At 43.2% G+C, this 27,821-nt stretch overlaps 2 long non-coding RNA genes across 2 annotated transcripts in view; both read right to left on the bottom strand.

The window, feature by feature from the left end:
* Window positions 1–271: 271 nt before the first annotated feature.
* LOC131202984 (uncharacterized) overlaps window positions 272–27,821 on the bottom strand; it is a 72,553-nt gene continuing 45,003 nt past the window's right edge. Inside the window, exons 2-3 of the long non-coding RNA XR_009156275.1 lie at window positions 4,476–4,755; window positions 272–1,797 (exon numbers count right to left, since the gene is read on the bottom strand). This is a non-coding gene — a long non-coding RNA (uncharacterized LOC131202984). The remainder of the gene's footprint in view (window positions 1,798–4,475; window positions 4,756–27,821) is intronic.
* LOC131202985 (uncharacterized) lies at window positions 6,378–19,995 on the bottom strand. Its single transcript, XR_009156276.1, has 5 exons — window positions 19,911–19,995; window positions 19,692–19,760; window positions 19,479–19,598; window positions 18,044–18,103; window positions 6,378–6,388 (listed from the first exon to the last, which is right to left on the bottom strand). It is a non-coding gene; the product is annotated as an uncharacterized LOC131202985 (long non-coding RNA).

Genomic DNA, 27,821 nt, shown 5'->3' with positions numbered 1-27,821 from the left:
GGCGTGCATAATAGCACAAACATGCCTACCGTTCCTGTCCTACTGTTGCTTCATGCTTATGTATGATGTTATGACAAAAAAAATAAAAATAAATAAATAAATAAATAAATATTTGTTGTAGTATTCATCACCATATTATTAAGAAAATAATAATAATAATAATAACAACAACAATAACAACAATAATAATAATAATAAATATAATACTTAACATCATCTTTTCTAAAAAAATATTTATTTTTAGACAAACATACATAAAAACATCTTCAATACAAATGCAAACAATGTGTCAGTTGGTTGATTACTGATCTTTTGTGCAATTTCACCATATTCATAATGTGTAATTTATCTGATTTTACATTTTACCAGTCTAATATATATATCCAAATATTTTGGTCAATTAATCATTTGTTTAACTATAGGTATTTCTTCCCTCACTTCATATAAAATGTTCTAAATTTTGTGTTAGTTGTATTATATCATTCATTTATTTCATCATCTTAAATCGAACCGATAATATTTCATTATATTTTGTATGTTTCAACAATTCTTACATTGTAAAAGTCTCTATCAAACTTCCTTAACATATTTTTTATCTAACCATTGATAAAATAAATCCCATATCTTGTAATATTGTTTATCTTCCTGTTCTCTAATTTCAAATGTCAATTTACTCATTTCAGCACATTCCATTATTTTCTTAATAAAACATCATGTTCTTTAACAACTCTCCACATTAACCTTATATCTCCTCCTTTCTAACTTCTGGCTCTATTGCCTAGCCATTGATAGACTATATCCCATATCAAAAAATATTCAGTTTCTTCTTTATCCTTAATAGTGAGCGTTAATCTATCCATTTCTGCGCAGTCTAATATTTTCTTAATTACATTCCCCTCAGACGGAATCTCGTCATTTTTCCATTATTCTGCAAATACAATTCTAGTTGCGGTTAATATATGCAGGAAACAGATGTATACGCTCAAGCTTTCACTCCTAAGGCAGGACTAGAACTCACTGTCTCCTGGTTTCTACATCAGGATCTTAACCTGGGGTGCTTGTCTGAAGTTATTTGACAATAACTTCGTTTTATTTTCTTGGTGGTATATTTGAGCCTTATTGTTGCTGGCAATGGATATCACTGCTAGAGTTGCTTTCTTCAATTGCCCAGTTTGAAAATGTGAAAAGTTATCTCTTGTTCATTTTCCTTTGGGATCAAAAAAACAAACAGGTTTGACTCCCAGGGAGCTGTCCGCTTGTTGTGTCTCATCCAATCTCACCTCAGCCGGGGTCTTCTTATCTGCTTCCGAACACGGAGAAATGTTCTAGTATGCCTTCCGGCCCCAGCCCTGGCTCCATGCCCAGACAGGCTGAAGAGGAAGAAATACCTCCAGCCCCCAGCTCTGGCTCCATGCCCAGGCAAACGGAGCAACTAGACCCCTCCCCCTCCTCCACAGCATGTGAGCCTGAGGGAGGTCAATTACCAACAGCTGCCGACTGGAGTGACCCTCGCGTCAGAAGACTTGATAGACGGAGGCAACAGAAGGATGGGAGGGGCAGGCCTGGATAAGTGCTGAGTCATGGAACCACATCCCATGGCCTATATAAAGGATCTGCTTTCTGGCATTCTCTGAGTCAGGCAAAGTCTAAACATATCTTGCTGAAGTCACTTTCTGGTCTCCTGCCTGCCCTGAGGACTTTGCTAGGACTTTGGCAGAGCTGCAGAGGCACACCTGATTCGGATTTCCCTGACCCGGCCGTCAGCGGAGGAGTGGGACACGACACCACTGTTGCAGCCTGGAAAATGAAGATATGACAAGAAGTAGGACATTTATTTAGACTCTCACAACCGAGATTACATAAACAGCATTCAGTTTGTTCATTCATTCAAGTATTCAATTTATATATCCTCCTATCTCAAATTTACCACTCTAGGCAGCTTACAACAGTAAAAAAAAAAATCATTAAAAGACATCACTATAAAAACAACCTACACATTCAGCATTTTATCACCTTTTTCTTTGGCAAAGTGATTAAAAGAATGGCTTTTACTTATTCTCAATTAAGGTTTCAGGCTAGAAAGTAAGAAAAGGTGAGTTCTAGTACTAGTTTAGCCATGAAAGCTGGCTGGGTGACTTTGGGCCAATCACCAGGAGATCATGAGTTCTAGTCCCGCCTTAGGCATGAAAGCTGGCTGGGTGACTTTGGGCCAATCACCAGGAGATGGTGAGTTCTAGTCCCGTCTTCGGTATGAAAGTCACCTGGGTGACTTTGAACCAGTCTCACTCTCAGCCCACCTCACCTCACAGGGTTGTTGCTAAGTGGGAAATAGGAGGTAGAAGGTGTTTTGGATGTGTTTGCCGCCTTGAGTCATGTGTAAAATAATAAAGGTGAGACAGAAATAAATACATTCCCATAAGGCTTGAGGACCGTATTTTCAGGGGAAAATTTATAACCCTCAAAGCATGGGCTTCTTACTACTCATAAATAACGGTAATAGAAGAGGTGGCTGTAGTGTAGTAGAAGTAGTGCTCTACTAAAGTGCATCCATCATTGAAAGTCATATGCAACATACAGGATTTTCATCAGATTCGCTTTTATTTTCATTGAGGAATCTGCCCCTCCCCAAAAAAAATCTTTAATGAAAAAAAATCCAAAGGTTTTTTCCAAATGTTTTTTTTTTAATTTGCATTTATATCCTGCCCTTCTCCAAAGACTCAGGGCGGCTTACACTATGTCAAGCAATAGTCTTCATCCATTTGTATATTATATACAAAGTCAACTTATTGCCCCCAACAATCTGGGTCCTCATTTTACCTACCTTATAAAGGATGGAAGGCTGAGTCAACCTTGGGCCTGGTGGGGCTTGAACCTGCAGTAATTGCAAGCAGCTGCTGTTAATAACAGACTGTCTTAGCAGTCTGAGCCACCAGAGGCCCCTTTGATGGTTCAGGGGTTAAAGATGCTAAGTTTGTTCACTGGAGCTGACAGGTTTGAGACCCGAGCTGCTATTCTTTGCTGCAGCTCCTGCCCAGCTACCAGTTCGAAAGCAGGCAAACGCGAGTCGATAAATAGAATAGAATGAACGAGCTGGAAGGGACCTTGGAGGTCTTCTAGTCCAGCCCCATGCTCAAGCAGGAGAACCTAGGCCGGGGGTCTCTGCAACCTTAAACACTCAAAGAGCCATTTGGACCCGTTTCCCAAAACACCGGGAGCCACAAAACCCTTACCGTGCCTGGCTATTTCTTGAGTGGCCACAAAACTAACATATGTAATTGAATTAAACGTTCTGTTTTCTTCTGAAACTTTTCTTTTCTTGGATTTATCCATGGTTGGCCTACCGGGGGTTGAAAAGCTCAATAAATCACATGCTGGCAGGTTTCACACATTGGCAGTTGTGATGCATATTTTGAGTGACAGAGAGCTGCAGCAGAAGAGTGAAAGAGCCACGTGCAGCTCCAGAGCTGCAGGTTGCTGACCCCTGACCTATACCATCTCAGACAAGTAACTGTCCAGTCTCTTCTTAAAAATGTCCAGTGATGAGCAACCTGTTCCACTGGTTAATTGTTAGAAAGTTTCTCCTTAATTCCAGGTTGCTTCTCTCCTTGATTAGTTTGCATCCATTGTTTCTTGTCCTGCCCTCTGGTGTCTTTGGAGAATAAATTTGGCCTCCTTTTCTTTGTGGCAGCCCCTCAAATACTGGAATACTGCTATCATGTCACCCCTAATTCTTCTTTTCTTTAGACTAGCCAAGCCGAAATCCTACAGCCGTTCTTCATATGTTTTAGACTCCAGGCCTTTGATCATCTTAGTTGCTCTTCTCTGAACTTTTTCCAAAGTCTCAACAGCTTTTTTGTAGGATGATGACCCAAAATGGGTTGCAGTATTCCAGGTCTGGTCCTACTAGGGTTTTATAAAGCAGTCATAGGTATCATTTTGGTGTGAAGGTAACAACGCACTGAGCTGAAAATGCACTTATTTATTCAAGCGGGACTGGCTTAAAAGTTTTTATCAAATTTTTAATTGGGGTTATTTATGAATTTTAGGGTTTTAAATTGTTTTAAATTTCGGCCATCTTTGTAATATGCTCGGTTTTAGTTTTGTTTTACTGTGTATATTGTGGGTTTTTATTATCTGGCTGTACACCGCCCTGAGTCCTTCGGTAGAAGGGCAGTATAAAAATCTAATAAAATAAAATAAATAAATAAAATAAATATGTGGCCTTTGGCATATAGCTATGCTGGCCACGTAATCACAGAAATTGTGTCCCTCAGCCAAATAGAGATGACCATTGTGCCCTAGAGCCGGACACAACTGACAGGAAAACCTACCAGAATGGAGAATGGAGTCGAGGGTCTTTCTTTCCTAAATGCCCAAGTCGTGATAAGCCTGACACCTATACCTTTTCGCTTTCCAAATAAATAAACTGCTTGAAGCACTGTGACTTCATTAATGGAGAAACTTGATCTACTTACTGAAAGTCTGTTGATGATCTTATTTTTCTCTTTTGACAGAGCGTCTCCTTCTTCCCCTCCTTTTCACCCCTAGCTTTGTGACCCTCGCCCTTTGATTCTCCGCCGATTCCATTCAGTTTCCAAGTCGCTTATTTTCCTCAGACTTTTCATTTCTGCTTTCATAACCGCTTGCTGACGATTCCTCTTTGATCAGCGGCCTCTTTTCTTCCCTTTCGGGTTCCTGCCTCCGCGAGCAGCACCGAAGGCCCAGCGTGATCGATGGCGAGGTGGAAAAGGTGAGCTGCAAATATTTGAAGAGGAAAGAAGTAAATTTGTCCTTGGCATGTGTGCTGAATAGTCCCAGCAGAAAGAGGAATGAGGTGCTCAGAGCTGGAAATGAACATGATTTAAACTAATCTCCACAGCAGGGATTCCAGTGTGCAAGAGTGTGATGGCCTTTCTTTCTTTATGTGTGAATGGAGGGCAGATTGTAGAAAATGGGCTGAGCTAGGGATAAGTGACTTTCACTTTCTCAATTTTGTCCCATTTTTTCTTTTCCCAGATATGTTTGTGTGTGTGTGTATGTGTATGTGTGTTTTCCTGCATGAGTTTGAATCTGTTATCCTTCCCATCTCCCCTACAAGCTTTTCCTATTGGTATATTATGATTATGTTGCTGTGTTATTTGTATGTACACTGAGAGCAGAGGTGGGGGGAGCATGGGTGGGTCATGTGCGCATTGCCTTGAAGCAGGACCCCAATACTTTATATTACAAGTGCTTTATGTTTATTTGTTAGGATTATAACAAGATGTATTAGAGATAGAAGTCGACGTGTCACATAAAAGCGGAAGTATATTGCTTGGCAGAGGGGTGGTGTTGCAAGCTTTCTTTAAAGCACAGGAATATTTCTACATGCTGTTCTTTGTAACCTGTTCCAGTAACTATATGTGGTAAGAAAGGGGCATCAATAGCAATGTATGCCTTCCTTATGGTCCAACTTTCACAGCCATACATTGCAACTGGGAAAACCATCGCCTGGACTATACGCACATTTGTTGGCAGGGTGATGTCTCTGCTTTTTTGTACGCTGTCTAGATTCGCCACAGCTTTCCTCCCCAGGAGCATTGCATTGATCACACTATTTAAATACCTCATGCTCTGCCATCCCCTTCTCCTTCTGCCTTCCATCATGGAGGAGGCTAAAACATATGAGGCTAAAACATATGAAGAATGGTTGCAGGAACTGGGTATGTCTAGTTTAACAAAAAGAAGGACTAGAGGAGACATGATAGCTGTGTTCCAATATCTCAGGGGCTGCCACAAAGAAGAGGGAATCGGGCTGTTCTCCAAAGCACCTGAGGGTAGAACAAGAAGCAATGGGTGGAAACTGATCAAAGAAAGAAGCAACTTAGAACTAAGGAGAAATTTCCTGACAGTTAGAACAATTAATAAGTGGAACGACTTGCCTGCAGAAGTTGTGAGTGCTCCAACACTGGAAATTTTTAAGAAAATGTTGGATAACCATCTGACTGAGATGGTGTAGGTTTTCCTGCCTGGGCAGGGGGTTGGACTAGAAGGCCTCCAAGGTCCCTTCCAACTCTGTTGTTATATAAGATTCCCTACATCGGGGTCTTTTCTCAATAAAAGTAATTTTAGTTTTCCTGTGAAGTTGATTTCCCGGTTTGGTCTTCCTGGTGGAGCTGACACATAGCTTGTCCTGGTTTTTTTCTGAAGACATTCCTGCTTGCTGATTTTATTTTGTTGCCAAAAGTATGTGAGGTCATGAGAGAATCGAAGCATTGGGATGCTCAGGTCCCCTTTGCGCTCAGAATAGCAATCTGTGAGTCCCTGAGTTGTGAAAAAAGGACCATTCATGAGAACGGGTTCACGATTCATTCCAGATTCTCAGGTTCTTGGTCTCATTCGAAGTTTGCTGAATAGGGAAGAAACGAGAGGAGGAGTCCATCAGCTGAAATAGTTTAGCTGACAACATTCCCACACAAGTGGCCTTTACTTGGCACAAACGATTATTGAATTTCAACAAGATAATATGGTTGTATATCCGTGTAATTCGAGGGGGCATGGTTTGAAATGCCATGCTTGCAGTCTTCCCCTATTGTGAGGTTTTTTTCTTGCCTACCTTTTTTCTATTTGCTTCCAGTATGAAGCGTGTGTGTGTGTGTGTGTGTTTTATCAAATCGTCGAGGACTACAACGGATGAAAATGAGGACAGACAGTTATTTTAATCAGCTGTGCCATGTCCTCAAATTTTTATCATTTGGAGAAGGGGAGGGAGGGAGGGAGGGAGGGAGGAAGGATGGATGTAGGAAAGTAAGAAAGTAGGAAAGAAGGATAGTAGGAAGGAAGGAAAGTAGGGAGGAAAGTTGGAAGGAAGGGAGGAGGGAGGGGGAGGAAATGAAGGAAAGAAAGAAGGAAGGGAAGGAAGGAAGGAAAGAAAGTAGGGAGGGAGGGAGGGAAGAAGGAAGGAAGGAGGAAAGAAGGAAAGAAGGAAGGAAATGAAGGAAAAAGGAAGGAAGGAAGGAAGGAAGGAGGAAAGTAGGGAGGAGGAGGAAGAAGGAAGGAAGGAGGAAAGAAGGAAGGAAGGAAGGAAGGGAGGGAGGAAGGGAGGGAGGAAGGAAGGAAGGAATGAAGGAAGGAAAGTAGGGAGGGAGGGAGGGAGGGAAGAAGGAAGGAAGTGAAGAAAGAAGGAAGGAAGGAAGGAAGGAAGGAAGGAAGGAAGGAAGGAAGGAAGGAAGGAAGGAAGGAAGGAAGGAAGGAAGGAAGACATGAAGAAGTTGTGTGTGTTTCTTTGTGTGTAGGAATATTGGTGTGAGTATCATGGTTTCCCAGGGAGGAGACAAGACTTTCCAGAGAAGAGTCCAAAAAAAGAGATTTCGCAGTCCTGGACTGAATGGTTGCCACAATCTAAAATCTCTCATAATACATCTATTAGATTAGAAGGTTATACTTTGGCAAGATTCTGTCTATTAGCCATAAGCAAATAAAGAATTGGAGTCAATTAGATTCCCTGTCCATCTTTGGCTTTCGGCCTGCCCCAGTCTCCAGCTTCTACTCTGGTATCTTCATCACTAGACCAAACAGGCTCACTAAACAATGTTGATATCTTGGAGTCAGACCTTCAATCATTTTTGCTCTCACTTTGATCTGAGATAAATTGGCCCTGAGATGTGTGTGGATGGTTAGCATGTAAAATGAAAGCAAATCCCACTCCCTTCTAACACTGATGATGTTACCTAATTGGTTAATGAAACGTCTCCAAGAAAGTCTACGGAGATTCTCCATCATCCAAGGTCACCGTTGTCCCAAAGGTGCTTTTTTTTTCAAGAGGAAACTGGACGTTCTGGTTTTTAATTTGAAGAAGTTTTGCTACTCATCCAAGGGTGAAATGCTCCCGGTTCGGACCGGATCGCACGATCCGGTAGCGATCGTGGGTGGTGGTTCGGCGATCCAGTAGCGATGTCGGAGCAAAGCTCCACCTACCCACCCGGGTTTTAACCAGGAAGTAATGTGTTTTTTATCTTCTGCACATGTGCAGAAGGTTTTGTGCACAGCGCGTGCATTTCCGAACCGGTAAGGAAGGTACCGGTAAATAGATTTCTCCCATTCTCATCCAAGAAGCTTCTTCAGCTGATGAAGAAGTGAAATGTCCTCAAAGAAAAACCAGAAAGTCCAGACGCCTTTGGGTCTACAAGAAAGCAACCAAACTCAGAGAGGACCAAGGATCCCACAGCTTGGAAATTTGTGAATATGACACAACACTGAACTTCTTAAAGAAAGTTGGTGTGTGTGGGTGTGGGTGTGGAAATCGAGATTTAATAATGCAGGAAACACTCACCATCCATTCCCATGGAAGTTGTTTAACACTATGGACATGAGGATGTAGTGTTTTCAGTCAAGATGAACAGTAACAGAGTTGGAAGGGACCTTGGAGGTCATCTAGTCCAACCCCCTGCTCACGCAGGAGACCTGTACTAGGGATTCGAACCACCAAACTGCCGACCTTTCTGATTGACAAGCTCAGCGTCTTAGCTACCGAGCCACCCAGCCAGGCTAAGATTTATGTGAGACCTCCGAATAGAATATAGTTTGGCTAGCAGTACAGGCTTATTTCTCTGCATTTGTCTATGTTGCTTATATCACTTGAATGATTGCTGTTTTCAGTACTCTACCATCTTTCTTTTTTCTTTTTAATGTTTCTTCCCCTCTCATAAACTTCCAGTGAAAAAGAGACATTTGATACTTTCAATTCTGCAGAGGGCTGTTAAGTGTCGTTCCACACCCCACACCCCCGATCCACTTGCAAATCGATTGTATGTTCTGGAAATGAAATCCTGCACGCAGGTTTCTGAAAACTGTATTTTGCCGATGAAAAGTAGCTGACAGCAAGGACAATTGGAAACTTCAAGCTGATCTGATTCGGGTGCCTAAAAGACAACGTCGGGATGTATACTTTGAAAGTGGGAGAAAACCAGGTTGTTTTATCTACAGTTTGTTCCAATTGTCGTGTCCCACTCCTCCGCTGACGGCCGGGTCAGGGAAATCCGAATCAGGTGTGCCTCTGCAGCTCTGCCAAAGTCTTAGCAAAGGTTGGTGATAAGGCCGAAGGACTGTTTATGAAGAATTTGTTTTGGACTAGGCTGAGAATGAATCAATTCTCAGCTGTTTTAATAAAATAAGTTTGTTCAGGATTGAATTGTGTTTGGTAATCACTACTTCTAGTCTAAAACCCAGTCAGCAGTTCCAAGAAGGCTTCACACCCGTTCGCCACGAGGACACAGATAAACCTCCAAGTGGCCTCAAAGACTTTATAAAAGGATACAAACGACCAGCTGTCTGCAAGGAGTATAAATCCTTCTATCCTCCACCATCCAGTCAGAACTGAAGAAGCTTCTTGGAGGAGAAGTGAAACATCTTCAAAAAACAAAAACAACAACAAAAACAGAAACAGAAGCACATTCCAGACATATCTCTCTCAAGGCTGTCTCCCAGTGTTACCCACAGCGGCCTGAGGGGAGTGATCTCTACAACCTGCAAAAGTGCTCAGTTGGTGAATGTGACTGATGACACACCCTGGGCAGAGGGGGGAAACAGGGTCATGCCCTGGGTTGTAAATTACGTGGGGTCAGAGTTGGCTTTATTTGGAACGTGCCAACATGAAGTTCTTAATAAATAACTGGACTTCTTTTGAAGCTTGGCTCGAGGCTCGTGATTTAATTAGGACAATCCGTCGGAACCCTGACATTGTATTTATGGCGGTTGCAGTGTGGTCGGAAGTCAAGGACTATCTGTACAGTGGGTGGTTCTCCCTTTTGACGTCGTATTTTCTTCCTTTCTGTCTCTCTGCAGTGTTGGACTTAGGACATAAATTTCAGGACTGTGGCAGAAGGACTTTGGAGTGCATTGCTAAAAAATAAAAAAGCCCATTTCCTTTTGATATAACACAGGAGACTTGATATGCAGGAGATGACTTGATAGTGATACTTTTGGAAACAATGGCAGCTTTGCTTTGTCTCACCTTGCCAAAAAAAACCAAAAAACCACTTGGCTTTGACTAACGTTGGACAAAGAGGAAGGAGAAAATCCCAGATGCCAGTAGAAATGATTTTATTGGAGCCTGATGCTCCAAATTCATTTTGGAAATGAATTCCTTTCTCAAGGGCAGTTCTAAAAAACAAAGAAGAAAAAAGAAAAGGAAAAAAAAAGGGCAACTCTTTCAAAACTGAACAGCCCTCTCTCCACAGAGAGATACAACATCTGTTGTGGTTTGCCAGCAGCCTGTGGAAATGGCAGCGGAGTCGGACACTGAGAAGGCTGGGGAGGACAATGGGCCAGTCCTGAAGTCAGGGGAAGGCCCAGACTAGGGATCTGCGTCAGAGGCAGAGATGCGGCCAGGGACATCTGGGAGTGATGTGCAGACTCCGGAGCCTCCAGAGGTGGACAGGAGGGGCCTGTTCCTAGTGCACGCATCCAAAGAGCTGCCAGAAGGCAAGAGCAGCTGAAGCAAAAAGGATGACTCTGGAGTAAGGCCAGGAGATGATTGGTCACTCCCATAAGGCTTAAATAAAGCAACAACCAGCTGGTTCTTTGTGGAAAAGCAATGTTAAATTCCATTGCTTCTTGTCAGCGTCTCTTGCACTTTGTGGGGTTTTTGCCAAGAAAAGCCTTTGGCAGGTTGCCAAAGACAACAAAGGTTGGTGATAAGGCCGAAGGATTGTTTATGAAGAATTTGTTTTGGACTAGGCTGAGAATGAATCAATTCTCAGCTGTTTTAATAAAATAAGTTTGTTCAGGACTGAATTGTGTTTGGTAATCACTACTTCTAGTCTAAAACCCAGTCAGCAGTTCCAAGAAGGCTTCACACCCGTTCGCCACGAGGACACAGATAAACCTCCAAGTGGCCTCAAAGACTTTATAAAAGGATACAAATGACCAGCTGTCTGCAAGGAGTATAAATCCTTCTATCCTCCACCATCCAGTCAGAACTGAAGAAGCTTCTTGGAGGAAAAGTGAAACATCTTCAAAAAACAAAAAAAACAAAAACAGAAAGTCCAGTTGCCTCTTGAAAAAGCATCTTTGAGGCAACCATGACCTGGATGGCTGAGAATCTCTACAGACATCTCCTTGCTACACTCAAAAGTAGCAACAATCCCTTCCATTTTCCTAGAACGGAAAATTTCCTGCCAAAATCTCACTTGGCAACCTAAATTTTGGCTTCCGTTGGGGTCGTAAGTCGGGGACTACCTGTACTGCGGTTCCACAGTCACACTGAAGGTCCTTTTTAATATTTCAGCTTTCAATTTATAAAGCAGGGGTGTCAGACTCAAGGCTTGTAGACCAGATCTGTGTTCTGTCCCCCTTTACCTCCGTCCGAGTGATGGCTTAATTAGCTGGCACTATCAGCTCTGGCAGCAGAATAGCGAGCGTCTGCAAGTGTTTCTGTTATCTCCCTCGACACCGATGAGTCACCCAGGAACAAACTTAAGCTCTCAGTTAATCAGTTTATTTGCCTGCTATGAAGAAACACAGCAGCTCTCGCTGCCTTTATATCCTGTGGGGTGTGGCTCCATGACTCAGCACTTCCTAGGCCTGCCCCACCCCTGCTTCTGTTGTTCCCTCCTCTCCTGCCTATGAAACCTAGGGTCCAACCAAGCCTGATTGCCATCAGCTGGGTCTGAAGGCGTGGCCTGGGGGGGAAGAGTCAGGGGACGGAGGCCTCGTTATCTCTTCCACCTGGCCTGCCTCTGGAGCTGAGCCAGGGAAGCCAGTGCTCCCGAGATAAGTCCTGATGGCCCTTCCCCCTCACTTTCCAAGTCACTTTCTGGCAGGAGGCCCAGCTCGGGGGGGCACAGACACAACATTGTTTTTGCTGGCAGAGGATGGCAGGCAGTGGTGGGATTCAGCCAGTTCCAGCCAGTTTGGATGAACCAGTAGTTACATTGCTGGCTGGCCCCACCCTTTCCTGCCTCTCCCCTTCCAGCACCCACCCACCCCCTGTGGCCCATTTTCGCTTGCAGGAGGCTTCAGGGATGCCTCCTAGGGCCAAAACGTGGCCTGGGGGGATGTGGTGTGGCCCTCCCGTGACCAGTTTTTATCCCCAGGAGGCTTCCGGGAGGCCTACTAGGCCGAAAAATGGGCCTGTTTTTTCTCCCAAGGGGGTGCAGGAGGCCAGGTGCTGCCTGTCAAATCCACTGGCCACGCCCACCATGGCCATGCCCCCTCCAAGCAAGTCATTAGGGCAGAGAACCTGTTGTTAAATTATTTGAATCCCACCACGTTGCAGGAGGCTGTCCCAGCTACATGGGCTGGGGGTTGAACTCCATTTTCAGTGGCAGAGGGCAGCAGAAGGCTGAAAATGGAGCTCGGAAGCCCGTTTTCGCTGGCAGAAAGGGGCCTCTGGTGGCTCAGACTGGTAAGACAGTCTGTTATTAACAGCAGCTGCCTGCAATTACTGCAGGTTCAAGTCCCACCAGGCCCAAGGTTGACTCAGCCTTCCATCCTTTATAAGGTAGGTAAAATGAGGACCCAGATTGTTGGGGGCAATAAGTTGACTTTGTATATAATATACAAATGGATGAAGACTATTGTTTGACATAGTGTAAGCCACCCTGAGTCTTCAGAGAAGGGTGGGATATAAATACAAAAAAAAAAAAGAGAGCACTCAGCCAGCCACAGGTGCCCCCGACATGAGTGACGTCAAGCTGGCCATGGCCACCCTGGCTGCGCCTCCCTCCCCCCCCCCGGGCCCCCCAAGATCAAACACAACCCTGTTGCACAACCCTCAATGAAATCGAGTTTGACACCCCTGTTCTAAAGCAAGAAGATAGGATAAAAAGAACAGTTGACTCTTGACGCTGTGGTTGCGTTATAGACAGCCGCAAAGCGATAAAGGGATGCATTATTAATATTCAAGCAAAAGACTGGGAGGGAAACGGAGCGACAGTTTGACAAGCAGGACATCTCCTGAGGATGTTTCCTGCTTGGCTAAGTCACGCCCGAGGGGATGTGTGGCTAGGAGAAGCTTGAAGTGTGTCCAGCTGGGTTTTCTACATATAAAAGGCGACTGTAGGAACAGAATCAATGAATGACCCTTTTGATAAATGCTCGGAGGCATATATTCTCTGTCTTGCTCTCTTCTCCTGTGGGAAAGACACCTCACAAACACTAATCTATTGGTCTGATAAGACTGGCCAACAAAGCATCTAAGGAGACAAGAGCCGTGGTGGCGCAGGGGTTAGAATGCAGTATGGCAGGCTGACTCTGTTCACTGTCAGGAGTTCGATCCTGACCGGTTCAAGGTTGACTCAGCCTTCCATCCTTCTGAAGTCGGTAAAATGAGGATCCACATTGTTGGAGGCAAAAGGCTGACTCTGTAAACCGCTTAGAGAGGGCTGTTCAGAATTTTTATTCTATTCTATTCTATTCTATTCTATTCTATTCTATTCTATTCTATTCTATTCTATTCTATTCTATTCTATTCTATTCTATTCTATTCTATTCTATTCTATTCTCTGTTCCATTCCTATTTATTCTATTCCATTCAATATTTTCTTTTCTTTTCTATTCTATTCTATTCTATTCTATTCTATTCTATTCTAGTCTAGTCTAGTCTAGTCTAGTCTAGTCTAGTCTAGTCTAGTCTAGTCTAGTCTAGTCTAGTCTAGTCTATTCCATTCCATTCCATTCCATTCTCTAATCTCTATTCCAATCCTATTTATTCCATTCCATTCCATTCCATTCCATTCCATTCCATATTTTCTATTCTATTCTATTCTATTCTATTCTATTCTATTCTATTCTATTCTATTCTATTCTATTCTATATTCTATATTCCATTCCATTCCATTCCATATTTTCTATTCTGTTCTGTTCTGTGCTATTCCAACCCATTCCGTTCAGTGATGGTATTCAGTTGGTTCAGACCAGTTTGGGGCGAACTGGTAGCAACGATCATGAATTGGCCTGCCCACCTGACCTAGTGCTATGCTGTACTATTTAGCCACATTTTTGAGGCCAGGTGCATGCGTGGAAGGCACGCAGGTGAGCAAAGTGCATTTGCACGTGCACAGTGAACCAGTGGTAAAAATATATGAAATCCACCTCTGATTCCGTTCCACTCTATTCTACTTTCTGAAAAAAACAAAATGAAAAGAAATAAAAAGGATAGGGTCTAGGATAATGACAGGAGATAGAACTTGTTGACAAGAAGAAGAAGAAGAAGAAGAAGAAGAAGAAGAAGAAGAAGAAGAAGAAGAAGAAGAAGAAGAAGAAGAAGAAGAAGAAGAAGAAGAAGAAGAAGAAGAAGAAGAAGAAGAAGAAGAAGAGAGACATTTGCCTTTATCCCCTTCTCAATATAAAAGGAAACATTTATAAACTTGCTGATTATATAGATAGATAGATAGAAAGATAGAAAGATAGATAGATAGATGTATGTCTTTGGTTATTCGGGTTTTCTCCCGCGTAAAATTGGAAGTGTCTTGATGACATTTCAACAAAGTCTTATTCGTCATCTTCAGGCTGGTGTTTACTGCTTCGTAGTAGCATTGCTCCCAGAAGCACGAAGCTGAAGCCTGAAGATGACGAATGAGACTTCGTCGAAACGTCGCCAAGACACTTCCAATTTTACGCGGGAGAAAACCCGAATAACCAAAGATCTACATACAAACACCCGCGAAAACCTCAGAAAACATATATATATCAGCGAAGAAATCCAACAAAGAATCATTCCCAGAGAGAAATCATCCAGATGCCCTAAGCTCTACGGCCTCCCCAAGATACACAAAGAAGGAACCCCACTCAGACCCATAGTCAGCTCCATAGGCTCACCTCTACAAAACCTAGCCAAATTTCTCGCCAAACAACTACAGCCCTATGCAGAATCCATCGCTTCACACGTAAAAAACTCATTCCAGTTCATAGAGATCATAAAGAAACAAAACTTACAGCCCAGCGACCTACTCGTGAGCTTTGATGTCATATCCCTCTTCACCCAAGTGCCAATCAAAGAAGCCTTGACAGCTATCCAAAACAAATATAACCCCCAAGCACATACTAGATCTGACCAACCACTGCCTATCCAACACATACTTCATCTATAACGGACAAAATACAAACAAATAGAAGGCGCACCCATGGGATCACCCCTCTCACCTGTCATTGCCAACCTCTACATGGAACACTTTGAAACCCAAGCACTAGAAATATCTGATCACAAACCCAAACTCTGGCTCAGATCGTAGGCGACACCTTCATAATCTGGCCACACGGGAAAGAAAAACTTGAAAACTTCCTCACACACCTCAATAGCCTACACCCCAAAATACAGTTCACCATGGAAACAGAAGTTAACAACCAACTTCCTTCCTAGATGTCTTAGTCTACAAGAAACCCAATGGCTCCCTAGGACACACCATCTACCAGAAGAAAACACACACAAACCGCTATCTGCATGCACTCTCACACCACCACCCAGCACAGATCAACTCCGTAGCCAAGACACTCATCTCTAGAACAAAATGCTTAGCTGTCGAACAACACCTACAGACCCAACTACACACCCTCACAAACGTACTAACATCCAATGGATTCCAGAGAAATAAGATTACCAAACTAATCCAAAAGAACCCCCACTAAAACCCAAGACAGAGAGCAAGAAAATGGCACAGCCCTCCTCCCATATATAAAAGGCACCACAGACAGAATCAGCAAGATCCTCCACAAACATAACATCAAGACAGCATTCTGCACAAACCAAAAAAATATCCACCATCCTAAGAAACCCCAAAGACAAAATTGAGTTAGAAAATCAAGGAGTATATGAAATCCCATGCACCGCCTGCCCCACCACATACATTGGACAAACCAACAGAAGAATAAGTGCACGCATTGGAGAACACAAGAACTCATTCAAAAGAGGAACCAACTTCTTCCCTGGTCCAACACTTTAAAGTCACAGGACATGATATTGACTTTAAAAGACCAGAACTATCGCCAAAACTGAACACTTTAACAACAGAATAATCAGAGAAGCCATCGAGATAAACGCCCACACAGCATGAACAAACGAGATGATACCTCCCCTACCAGCCATTTGAAACCTGCCCTTATTGACAAACGTGTCCCTAACACGAGGAATGACACCAGACCCACACTCACGAGGTCCACACAGGATGTCACCACCACACATCCACCCAGAAAGCACACCCAAACCCACACTGATCAGGAAGCACGACCAAGGACCAGAAGCCAGACCGCAGCTGCAACATTAGCCACTTCAAACCCCTCCAATCCATACATGCAGCAGACTGACACCCACTACGAAGATGTAGCACGACCACGAACACGAAGCCAAACAGCAGCAGTGCAGCTCACCAGCTCAAATCCCCCTGCAGCACAGATTAGACTGAGCACAACCAAGCCCCCACCAACACAGGACACACCCCCAGCCAATCAGAGCACAGAAAAAACCCCATCCAATCAGAGCACAGCCAAGCTCCCACCCAATCAGTTCAAACCCCCACTAGCAGTTAAAAGGAAGAAACAGCTGCGATCACACATTGCTCCCAGAAGCACGAAGCTGAAGCATGAAGATGACGAATGAGACTTCGTCGAAACGTCGCCAAGACACTTCCAATTTTACACGGGAGAAAACCCGAACAACCAAAGACCTATATATATATATATATATATATATATATAATGGTTTTGTGCAAGAAGGAAAGAAGGAAGAATGAAGAAAGGAGCCAACTGCCCTAGGCATTTTGTGCCTTTTCAAAAGGGAGGTTATTTTCCCCCGAGGAGGGAGTAGGATGAGCTGCTGTTAATCCGTGCAAAAGTTCACCTTGTCACGGATATGCTGAGGGTGAAAACCCCCAAATCTGCTGCCAGCAATTATTTTAAACCCTGATTTGGAAAGAACAAAACAATGAGAATTTGTGTGGGTGGATGGGAATATGCACACAGTGTAGGAGTACAGTGTGTAAATTATGCATTTGTTTGCATGTGTTTGCATGGATGCATGTTTGTGTGTGTGTGTGTGTGTGTGTGTGTGTGTGTGTATGCACAGAATTCTGCAGGATGAACATCATAATATTGATGTGTCTTTTTTAAAATAAAAAAAAATGGATGCTTGTTATAGGTGGCTGATTATATATGTGCACATAGTTGAAAATATTGCATGTATCCTAGTTATGGCAGTTAAGGGTCTATTAGGCAGTGAACAGGCTTAATCATTTTGCTTTCTACTATTTTTCCCAAAGGGACGTGGTGGCTCAGGGGCTAGGACGTTGAGCTTGTCGATCGAAAGGTCGGCACCTCAGTGGTTTGAATCCCTAGTGCTGCTGTGTAACGGGGTGAGCTCCCGTTACTTGTCCCAGCTTCTGCCAACCTAGCAGTTTCGAAAGCACGTAAAAATGCAAGTAGAAAAAATAGGGACCACCTTTGGTGGGAAGGTAACAGCATTCCGTGCGCCTTCGGTGTTTAGTCATGCCGGCCACGTGACCATGGAGACGTCTTCGGACAGCGCTGGCTCTTCGGCTCTGAAACAGAGATGAGCACCGCCCCCTAGAGTCGGGAATGACTAGCACATACGTGCGAGGGGAACTTTTACCTTTACCTTTTAGGTATTCTATTATAGACTACCTAAAATGCTTGTCCCTACGGACTGCTGTTTGCAGCTTTATTGTCAATTTTGCTGGATGACACAGGGGAAAAGCCACAAATGGAAAGGGAAGGAAGCCAAGCATGGATTCCTGTAGCTTTTCTAACCAACTTGTTCTTCCGCGTAACCCAACCAGCGTTTTAAGTAAATCAACAGCGATCTGTTACCAAGAACCGTGGATGAGGTTTCTCTCTCTTTGATCTTTCCTTCCACAAATTAAGATACGGAGAAGATGCTGGAAAACACCTTAAAATAGGGAAAGTACTGGAAAACAGGAAAAATAAAACAAACCATGCCAAATTGCAGCCAGGTGACCGTAGAACGCTGCAACTGGACATAAATCCGAACCGGTTGCCAAGCATGCAAAATGCGATCATGCGAACATGCAGGGAGGCAAAATGGGAGTCTTACAGTTCTCCAGAGGAATTATTGAGTCTGTCATCTGCACCTCCATAACTGTCTGGTTTGCTTCTGCAACCCAACAAGACAGACACAGACTTCAGAGGATCATTAGAACTGCAGAAAAAATAATGGCTACCAACCTGCCTTCCATTGAGGACCTGTATACTGCACGAGTCAAAAAGAGGGCTGTGAACATATTTAGAGACCCCTCGCATCCTGGACATAAACTGTTTCAACTCCTACCCTCAAAACGAAGCTACAGAGCACTGCACACCAGAACAACTAGACACAAGAACAGTTTTTTCCCGAAGGCCATCACTCTGCTAAACAAATAATTCCCTCAACACTGTCAAACTAGTTATTAAATCTGCGCTACTATTAATCTTTTCATCGTATCCATCACCCATCTCCTTCCACTTATGACTGTAACTTTGTGGCTTGTATCCTTATGATTTATACTGATATTGATTGTTTCCTGATTGCTTATTTGTACCCTATGGCTTTAAGTGTTGTACCTTAGAATTCTTGATGAAGGTATCTTTTCTTTGACAGTATGTACACTGAGAGCATATGCATCTAGACAAATTCTTTGTGTGTCCAATCACACTTAGCCAATAAAAAAATCTATTCTATTCTATTCTATTCTATTCGATTCGATTCGATTCGAGTCGAGTCGAGTCGAGTCGAGTCGAGTCGAGTCGAGTCTAGTCTAGTCTAGTCTAGTCTAGTCCAGTCCAGTCCAGTCCAGTCCAGTCCAGTCCAATCCAATCCAATCCAATCCATTCCATATTTTCTATTGTATTCTATTCTATTGTATTGTATTCTAGTCTAGTCTAGTCCAGTCCAGTCCAGTCCAGTCCAGTCCAGTCCAGTCCAATCCAATCCAATCCAATCCAATCCATTCCATATTTTCTATTGTATTCTATTGTATTGTATTCTAGTCTAGTCTAGTCCAGTCCAGTCCAATCCAGTCCAATCCAATCCAATCCAATCCAATCCAATCCAATCCAATCCATATTTTCTATTGTATTCTATTGTATTGTATTGTATTCTAGTCTAGTCCAGTCCAGTCCAGTCCAGTCCAATCCAATCCAATCCAATCCAATCCAATCCAATCCAATCCAATCCAATCCAATCCATATTTTCTATTCTATTCTATTCTATTCTATTCTATTCTAGTCTAGTCTAGTCTAGTCTAGTCTAGTCCAGTCCAGTCCAGTCCAGTCCAGTCCAATCCAATCCAATCCAATCCAATCCAATCCAATCCAATCCAATCCAATCCATATTTTCTATTCTGTTCTATTTAATTCTATTCTATTCATCACATAACCATGTGGATCCTGCAAAGGTCATAAGTGTGAAAAAAACAGTCTTAAGACACTTTTCCCAGTACCATTGTAACTTTGAACGGTCACTAAGTGAAATGTTGTAAGTCGAAGACTACCTGTATTAGTGGCCCCCACAGGAAGCAGAAAACATTGGGGACCCACTGGCCCAGGTCTACATCTTTCCATCTTCCTGTGGACACCATAATCCCTGTTAGACCTGATGCTGGCATCCGCTCCTGAGAAAGGAAAATCTTTAGCAGAGTTAAAAGAGCAAAAAAAAAAAAAGATAGTGAACAGAGAAGCCACAAATAAGCCTGGATCTTACGCACTCAGTATCTCTGGTCATCTAATTAAGCTATCAGCGGTCTCATCTATTTGGCAGGGGAGGCCTCTTTCTCCTAAATTGCACAGAAAAAGGAGAGGTGAAGAGAGAAATTGAGAAAAGTGAAAGGAGGGTATGGTGGGGGGAGAAAACAATCAGTAAGGCATTGGACATCTGTTACCTGTGTGAGTTGTACATTTTAATTAGCACAACCTTGATCGCTCACCTTGGAAATCCGCGAAGGAATGAGGTTTTTTTCTTTTTTAAATGTGCTTGCAATCTCTAGGCTTATGCTTGCCGTTGTGTACTCTGTTCAGTTCTCAGTTGAATTTAAATCTCAAAATATTGGGGGGGGGGGAAGGATGTGAATAAGTCAAGAGAATGAAGTAAGATCAAACTGTTATGAGGAGAAAGAAAGGAAAGAAAGGGAGGGAGGAGGGAGGGAGGAAGGAAGAGGAAGGAAGGAAGGAAGGAAGGAAGGAAGGAAGGAAGAAGGAAGGAAGGAAGGAAAGAAAGAAAGAAAGAAAGAAAGGGAGGAGGGAGGCGGGAGGAAAAGAAGAGAAAGGAAGGAGGAAGGAAGGAAGGAAGGAAGGAAGGAAGGAAGGAAGGAAGGAAGGAAGGAAGGAAGGAAGGAAGGAAGGAAGGAAAAAAGAAAGAAAAGGAGGGAGGGAGGGAGGGAAAGAAGAAGAGGAAGGAAGGAAGGAAGGAAGGAAAAAAGAAAGAAAGAAAGAAAGAAAGAAAGAAAGAAAGAGGAAGGAAGAGGAAGGAGGAAGGAGGAAGGAAAAGAAGAGAAAGGAAGGAGGAAGGAAGGAAGGAAGGAAAAGAAGGAAGGAAGGAAGGAAGGAAGGAAGGAAGGAAGGAAGGAAAAAGAAAGAAAAGGAGGGAGGAGGAGGAAAGAAGAAGAGAAGGAAGGAAGAAGGAAGGAAGAAGAAAGAAAAGGAGGAGGAAAGAAGAAGAGGAAGGAGGAAGGAGGAAGGAAGGAAGGAAGGAAGGAAGGAAGGAAAGAAAAAAGGAAAAAAGAAAGAAAGAGAAACAAAAAAGAAGGAAGGCAGGAAGGAAAAGAAAGAAAAAAGAAAGAAGGAAAAAAGAAAGAGGAAGGAAGGAAGGAAGGAAGAAAGAAAGGAAAAGAAAGAAAGAAAGAAAGAGGGAGGGAGGGAGGGAGGAAAAGAAGAAGAGAAAGGAAAGGAGGAAGGGAAGGAAGGAAGGAAGGAAGGAAAAAAGAAAGAAAAGGAGAGAGGGAGGGAGGAAAAGAAGAAGAGAAAGGAAGGAAGGAAGGGAGGAAGGGAAGGAAGGAAGGAAGGAAGGAAGGAAGGAAGGAAGGAAAAAAGAAAGAAAGAAAGAGAGGGAGGGAGGGAGGAAAGAAGAAGAGAAAGGAAGGAAGGAAGGAAGGAAGGAAGGAAAGAAAAGGAAAAGAAGAAGAGAAACAAAAAGAAGGAAGGCAGGAAGGAAAAGAAAGAAAAAAGAAAGAAGGAAAAAAGAAAGAGGAAGGAAGGAAGGAAGGAAGAAAGAAAGGAAAAGAAAGAAAAAAGAAGGAAGGAAAGAAGGAGGGAAGGAAAAGAAAGAAAGAAAAAGGAAGGAAAAGAAAAGAAAAACTTAGAACAATATTCTTAAATATCTCTCCTCCCAACTGCAATTTTTTTTCTTCCCCGTCGTCTGCGGTAGACAAAAAAAATCCATGGCTCTGTAATCAAAAGAAAACCAAAAAGTAATACAGGTAATCCTTGACATACAGCAGTTCATTTAGTGACCGCACTGAAAAAAGTGACGTATGGCCATTTTTCACATTTAACAACCATTGCAGCATCCCCACGGTCACATGATCAAAATTTGGACCTGACTCATATTTATGAGAGTATCTGCAGGGTCATGTGACCCTCATTTGCAACCTTCTGACAAGCAAAGACAATGGGGGAAGCCAGATTTGGTTAACAACCATGTTTCCCCGAAAATGAGACTGGGTCTTATATTAATTTTTGCTCCAAAAGACGCATTAGGGCTTATTTTCTGCTTAGGTCTTATTTTGGGGGAAATACGGTACTAAATGCATCCATCTGGCTGAGAATTGTAACTGGGTCTTATTTTGGTGGGTAGGGCTTAGATTACGAGCATCCTGAAAAATCATGCTAGGAATTTATTTTCCGATTGGGTCTAATTTTCGGGAAAACAGGGTGCTAACTTAGGAACTGCAGTGCTCCACTTAACGACTATGGCAAGAAAGGTCATAAAATGGGGGTAAAACTCACTTAGCCACTTTGGTCTCTACTGGGGTTGTAATTCAAGGTCTACCTGCATTTCATTCCAATCTGAGATTTTGGGGGGGCCAAATGTACTGTACCTGTTCATTCTGATATGATTTGAATGTCTGTCGTTATATTAATTTGCAGGATGAACCTCCATTAACAAACAACTTTATTATGCATTCCTGATGCCTCCTGAGCTGAAATAAATAGTTAAATGGCATGCATGGACAGAATAAATGTGAATTTAAATTGCCATTTTTGGGCAAATATTCAAACAGCAAGTTAATGAAAAAGGCTCTTAATAGATACACGGATGCAAATAAACCTAGCAAAAATGAGAAATTGCCAGGTTTGAAGGTTTCACTATGAGTATTTCCCTAAAAATAATTGTCTGGGTTTGGTGTTTTTTTTTTTCCATAGGGGGAAAAAAAGTTTCTTTTCAGGCAAAACCCAACTTGTTTGGACACATTTTCAGTGTTGGCTCCCTGTAGCTTTTTTCCCAACAAAACTTCCCCTAGTGTGGTGGCGCAGTTAGTGACGCTGGAACTGTCGGCTAGAAATGGTCTGCATTTCAGCGGTTCGAGTCCCGCTCTGCGAGATGGAGCGAGCTCCTGTGCCTACTCATCAATTCAGAAGCTTGCAAGAATGAAATATTTTAAGGGATATTAAAAAGGCAGAATATTATATTTCCCTAAATGAGAAGTGGAGAAACATGTTTTTTCTTAAAAGACAGAAAGCAGACACAATCTCCTTCTCTCCCCCCCACCCAGCAGTTTTTTATGCCCATTGAGAAAGATTGGGCCAGCCTATCTACAAAACAAAAGACCTTCAGCTCCAGGGTGAAGGGATTAAGATATGACCCTTCAGAACATAATGGGATTAACCCACTCAAACACAGAGCTCACCACATTGCACTATCTCTTAATAGCAATAACAATAACACTTAGACTTATATACCGCTTCACAGCGCTTTTTACAGCCCTCTCTAAGTGGTTTACAGAGTCAGCCCTATTGTCCCCAACAATCTGGCTCCTCATTTTACCCACCTTGGAAGGATGGAAGGCTGAGTCAACCTTGAGTCTGGTGAGATTCGATCTGTCAATCTGCTGGCAGCCAGTCATCAGCAGAAGTAGCCTGCAGTTCCACACTCTAACCCCTGCTCCACCACTCTAGGCTTAAGGACATTGCATCATCCTCAGAAACTTTAGCCATTTAGCTCAGACAAACATGACCCCTACATGGCCCCATGACCTATGGGAGTCTGACAACAGCCAATAGAATACATGTTCTTGCATAGGAACAGGAAGCTCAAGTGCAAAACCCAAGAGAAGCTATAAAACCTCTCTTACTCTCAACTCCATGTGGTCAGCTGCCCAGAATCACACCTGCTTGATGGTTCCACTTCATCAATAAATGGATCCTCTTTCCAATCAGCCTCTGGCCTCCATTTTGTCTCCAGTGCCTTTCCCCCAGCTTAGAACTGAACCAGATGGATATTTCTTCCAACAATTGCAAGTAGATAAATAGGTACCACTTAGGTGGGGCGGGGGAAACTACCTTTGTTTGTGTGTGTGCGAAGAGCAGAAGGCAGCGCTGGACCTGAGGCAATGCAACACAAGGCGAGGGGAGACTGATGGAGGAACAAGACAGAAACCTCAGTGCCTTTGGCCAGCTGCTGTAAGCTACTTTGTCCCCTTTGTAGGGGCACAAGGGCTGAACCAAATGAAATAACAATCTAGGCCAGGGGTCTCCAACCTTGGCCACTTTAAGACTTGTGGACTTCAACTACCAGAATACCTCAGCAGGTCACCACTACCGGTTTGCCTGAACCGATCCAAACCGGCTGAATACAGGTTCCGTATATGTGATACCTTGCTCAATAGTAGTACTTGTGAGAGGGATCTTGGAGTCCTAGTGGATAACCATTTAGATATGAGCTAGCAGTGTGCAGCAGCTGCTAAAAAAGCCAACACAGTTCTGGGCTGCATAAACAGAGGGATAGAATCAAGATCACGCGAAGTATTAGTGCCACTTTATAATGCCTTGGTAAGGCCACACTTGGAATATTGCATCCAGTTTTGGTCGCCATGATGTAAAAAAGATGTTGAGACTCTAGAAAGAGTGCAGAGAAGAGCAACAAAGATGATTAGGGGACTGGAGGCTAAAACATATGAAGAACGGTTGCAGGAACTCAGTATGCCTAGTTTAATGAAAAGAAGGACTAGGGGAGACATGATAGCAGTGTTCAAATATCTCAGGGGTTGCCACAAAGAAGAGGGAGTCAAACTATTCTCCAAAGCACCTGAGGGTAGAACAAGAAGCAATGGGTAGAAACTGATCAAGGAAAGAAGCAACTTAGAACTAAGGAGAAATTTCCTGAGAGTTAGAACAATTAATCAGTGGAACGACTTGCCTGCAGAAGTTGTAAATGCTCCAACACTGGAAATTTTTAAGAAAATGTTGGATAACCATCTGACTGAGATGATGTAGGGTTTCCTGCCTGGGCAGGGGGTTGGATTAGAAGGCCTCCAAGGTCCCTTCCAACTCTGTTGTTATGTTATATTAAAACCATCGCTGAATAAAAAGGATGCATACTTGACCTTATTTGAGATATCACTACCTTTTCCATTGCTTGGGGTTTGTTTTTTTAAAATAACACTAATTCTGAAGGACTTTATTTCAATAAATGGAAGTTTCTGTCAGCCTTCACTGGGCTTGGGAGTTAAGTCGAATGAGTAATAGACTGGATCTCCAGGCAGAAGTATCCTAAGAAGGTGGTCAAAGAGGACAAAACACCGAAGCTTTTACCTCATGGCACCACAAGTTGAGTTGTGCTCTTTTTCTATGGGCATTGTGTCAACACGCATCCATTCAGAAGGGATGGAGTTTGCAGCCTGGTGCTGTGATGTTGCTTTCACTATTTTGAGGAAAAGGTCAGATCCTGCAAAATGCAGTGATGGGTTTCAATTTTTTTTACCACCGGTTCTGTGAGTGTGGCTTGGTGGGCATGGCATGGCTTGGTGGGCGTGGCAGGGGAAGGATACTGTAAAATCTCCATTCCCACCCCACTCCAGGGGAAGGTTACTGCAAAATCTCCATTTCCTCCCAATCAGCTGAGACTCGGAAGGCAGACAATGGATGGGGGCGGGCCAGTCAGAATTTTTACTACTGGTTCTCCGACCTACTCAAAATTTCTGCTACCGGTTCTCCAGAACTGGTCAGAACCTTCTGAAACCCACCTCTGCTGCAAATGCCTGTGATATTAAGACTGAAGACTAGTTAGAAGACTAGAAAACTAGAAGACTGAAGACTAGATACAGATGGGTGGATGGATAGATGGATGAAGAGAGTGAGATACCTTAGAGATAAATACATAGATGAGAGAGAGAGAGAGAGAAAGAGAGAGAGAGATGGATGGAAGGATGGACAGATAGATATTATGACTAAAGATTAGTTTGGGAGATGGAGGATGGAGTGAGTGAGTAGAAAGATATTAGGAATTAATACTTGAGGAGATGGATGGATGGATGGATGGATGGATGGATGGATGGATGGATGGATGGATGGATGGATGGATGGATGGATGGATAGAATAAATGAGTGGGTTAGTGAGTAAATACATAGAGATGGATGGATGTATTGATGGATGGATAGATAAAATAGATAGATAAGATAGATAGATTAGATAGATAGATAGATAGATAGATAGATATTGATTCATATTAGGACTGAAGATTAGTTTGGGAGATGGATGGATAGGAAGAAAGGAAGGAAGGAAGGAGGGAAGGAAGGAAGATGGATGGATGGAGTGAGTAGATAGATACAGGAGAGAGGGGGAGAGGAATGGAAGGAGGGAGGGAGAGAAAGAGAGAGAGATATCTCAGAAGGCAGCAATTGCAGGCTGCGTCTGGATTGCTTCCAAGCAAATTATATGGATGTGTAGCTGAAGTCACCAGGAACTGAGCTCAGCTTGAAGAAAACAATAACTTGGAAGGGACGAGTCATAATGAGCAATCCGTTGGCATTGCAACAATCCATGCAGAGGTGAGGTTTCTATCTGCACCATCTCTCCTGCTTTATAAATTGTTCAAGCTTCCTTCCAAGTGTATGCAACACGCCTGAGTGGAAACCGCCTCCTGGTGCTTTTCTTATTGGAAAACTGTTTGTTTAAAATAAAATAAAAAAACAGTGAGCGCTACAAGAAAACATACATTGAGGTGGAAGTCTTGGGGAAAGAGGTGCGACTGTGTTTCTGGCAAGTCTTCGGGTTTCTCTTGAACCCACTTGAAACGGAACATGCCCTCAGCAAAATTAGCATTTTGGTCCTCCAACACTCATTTTTGTGCTAAAGAATAAATACGCCTCAGAGGGCAGATTTTTCCTTTCGTTGCTATTGTCGAGTCAGTTGTGCAGCAGATGGACAGAAACTTCCACACCCGCCGAAGAACTGAGAGAATTGGCTCTTGAAATTAAAAAAGACAGAGAGGAGGAAATCTCTCTGAAGAGCTGGTAGGAAAAAAAAACCCATACAATTTACCTCAGAATTGACTGGAAAAAGTGAATTCGGTGCTGAGTTTTACTAGTTTTTGCTCTTTTCATTTGTTGTTGTTGTTGTTGTTGTTGTTGTTGTTGTTGTTGTTGTTTCAGACGCTGTAAAGCATTTGGAGGAATATAAAATTGCAAGCAGGGCATTTGTTGCGGCGTTGCATTTAATGGTTTGTTGGCATTTCCCCGATTTTCCAAGGGGTTTGTAAGATGGCCGTAAACATTCACAGAAAGAAAGAATTTGGTTCAAGACTCGAGAGGTCTAGGTCGTTTCTCTGTCACTGTTTCCCCATCACTCTTTCTTTTCGAGAAGCGTGAAGGTCACCGTCATTAGGAAGAGAAGTATAGACACCGATTGTTGTGACTCCAGCCCCCGAACCTGGCCCCATGCCTGAAAGTGACTCCAAGAGTGAGGGGGAAGGGCCGGTAAGGCTTACCTCGGGAGCACTGATTCCTGTGACTCGGCTCCAGGAGCCAGAACCAGACCAGTCGGAGGACGTAATGAGGCCGTCATCCCCTGATTCCTCCCTTCCCCAGGCTACACCTTCAGACCCAGCTGATAATAATAATAATCAAGCTTGGTTTGACCCACGCTTCAGAAGATTAGAGAGACGGCGTCATCAGAAGGAAGGGTGGGATAGGAGCCCCACCTCACAGGATATATAAGGAGCTTTGGGACTGCTCTCACTCCACGGGAAGCAAAAGTTTAGCTGAACCATTTCAAAAAGAGCTGAAAGTCTTGCAACGTGAGTCATTTGTTTGAACTTTGGCAGGCAGCTGCGATTTCTCTGCCAGGACTGATAAGAGCCGTGAATCCACTGGCTGAAGGCCAGCTCATGGGTCTGAAGTGGGGAAGGAAACAGAACACTGATCTTATAAGTGGGAGCAATAAAAAATCAAAATATTGTTATTTAGGAGATGTTGAAGTATCTGGAAGCTTCAATTGGTTCAAATGTGGCGGCCTGCATGGTTTTGCGCAAGCCTAGATTTGCAAAAAATGTGTCATTTCTCTTGCTGGAGTTACATTGGCTGCCTGTTTGCTTCCAGATCCAATTCCAATTCAAGTTTCTAGTTATCACTTTTAAAGCTCTACATGGCTTGAAGCCATGTTATTTGAAGGACCATCTGTTTTCAGTTATGTCAACTCGCTAAGCATCCCTGACCTGCACTGAAGTTGCCATAGGCAAGGGAAACTGATGGAGCATGGCAGCCAAAAACAAAACCACATTCCAGATATCTCTCTCTCAAGGCTGTCTCCCAGGGTTACCCACAGCGGCTGGAGGGGAGTGATCTCTACAACCCACGAAATTGCTCCGTTGGCTAATGTGATTGATGACACACCCTGGGGGGGG

This window comes from Ahaetulla prasina, chromosome 8 (genome assembly GCF_028640845.1).
Source record: "Ahaetulla prasina isolate Xishuangbanna chromosome 8, ASM2864084v1, whole genome shotgun sequence".
Lineage (NCBI taxonomy): Eukaryota > Metazoa > Chordata > Lepidosauria > Squamata > Colubridae > Ahaetulla > Ahaetulla prasina.
This window is presented reverse-complemented; position numbering and strand designations above follow the sequence as displayed.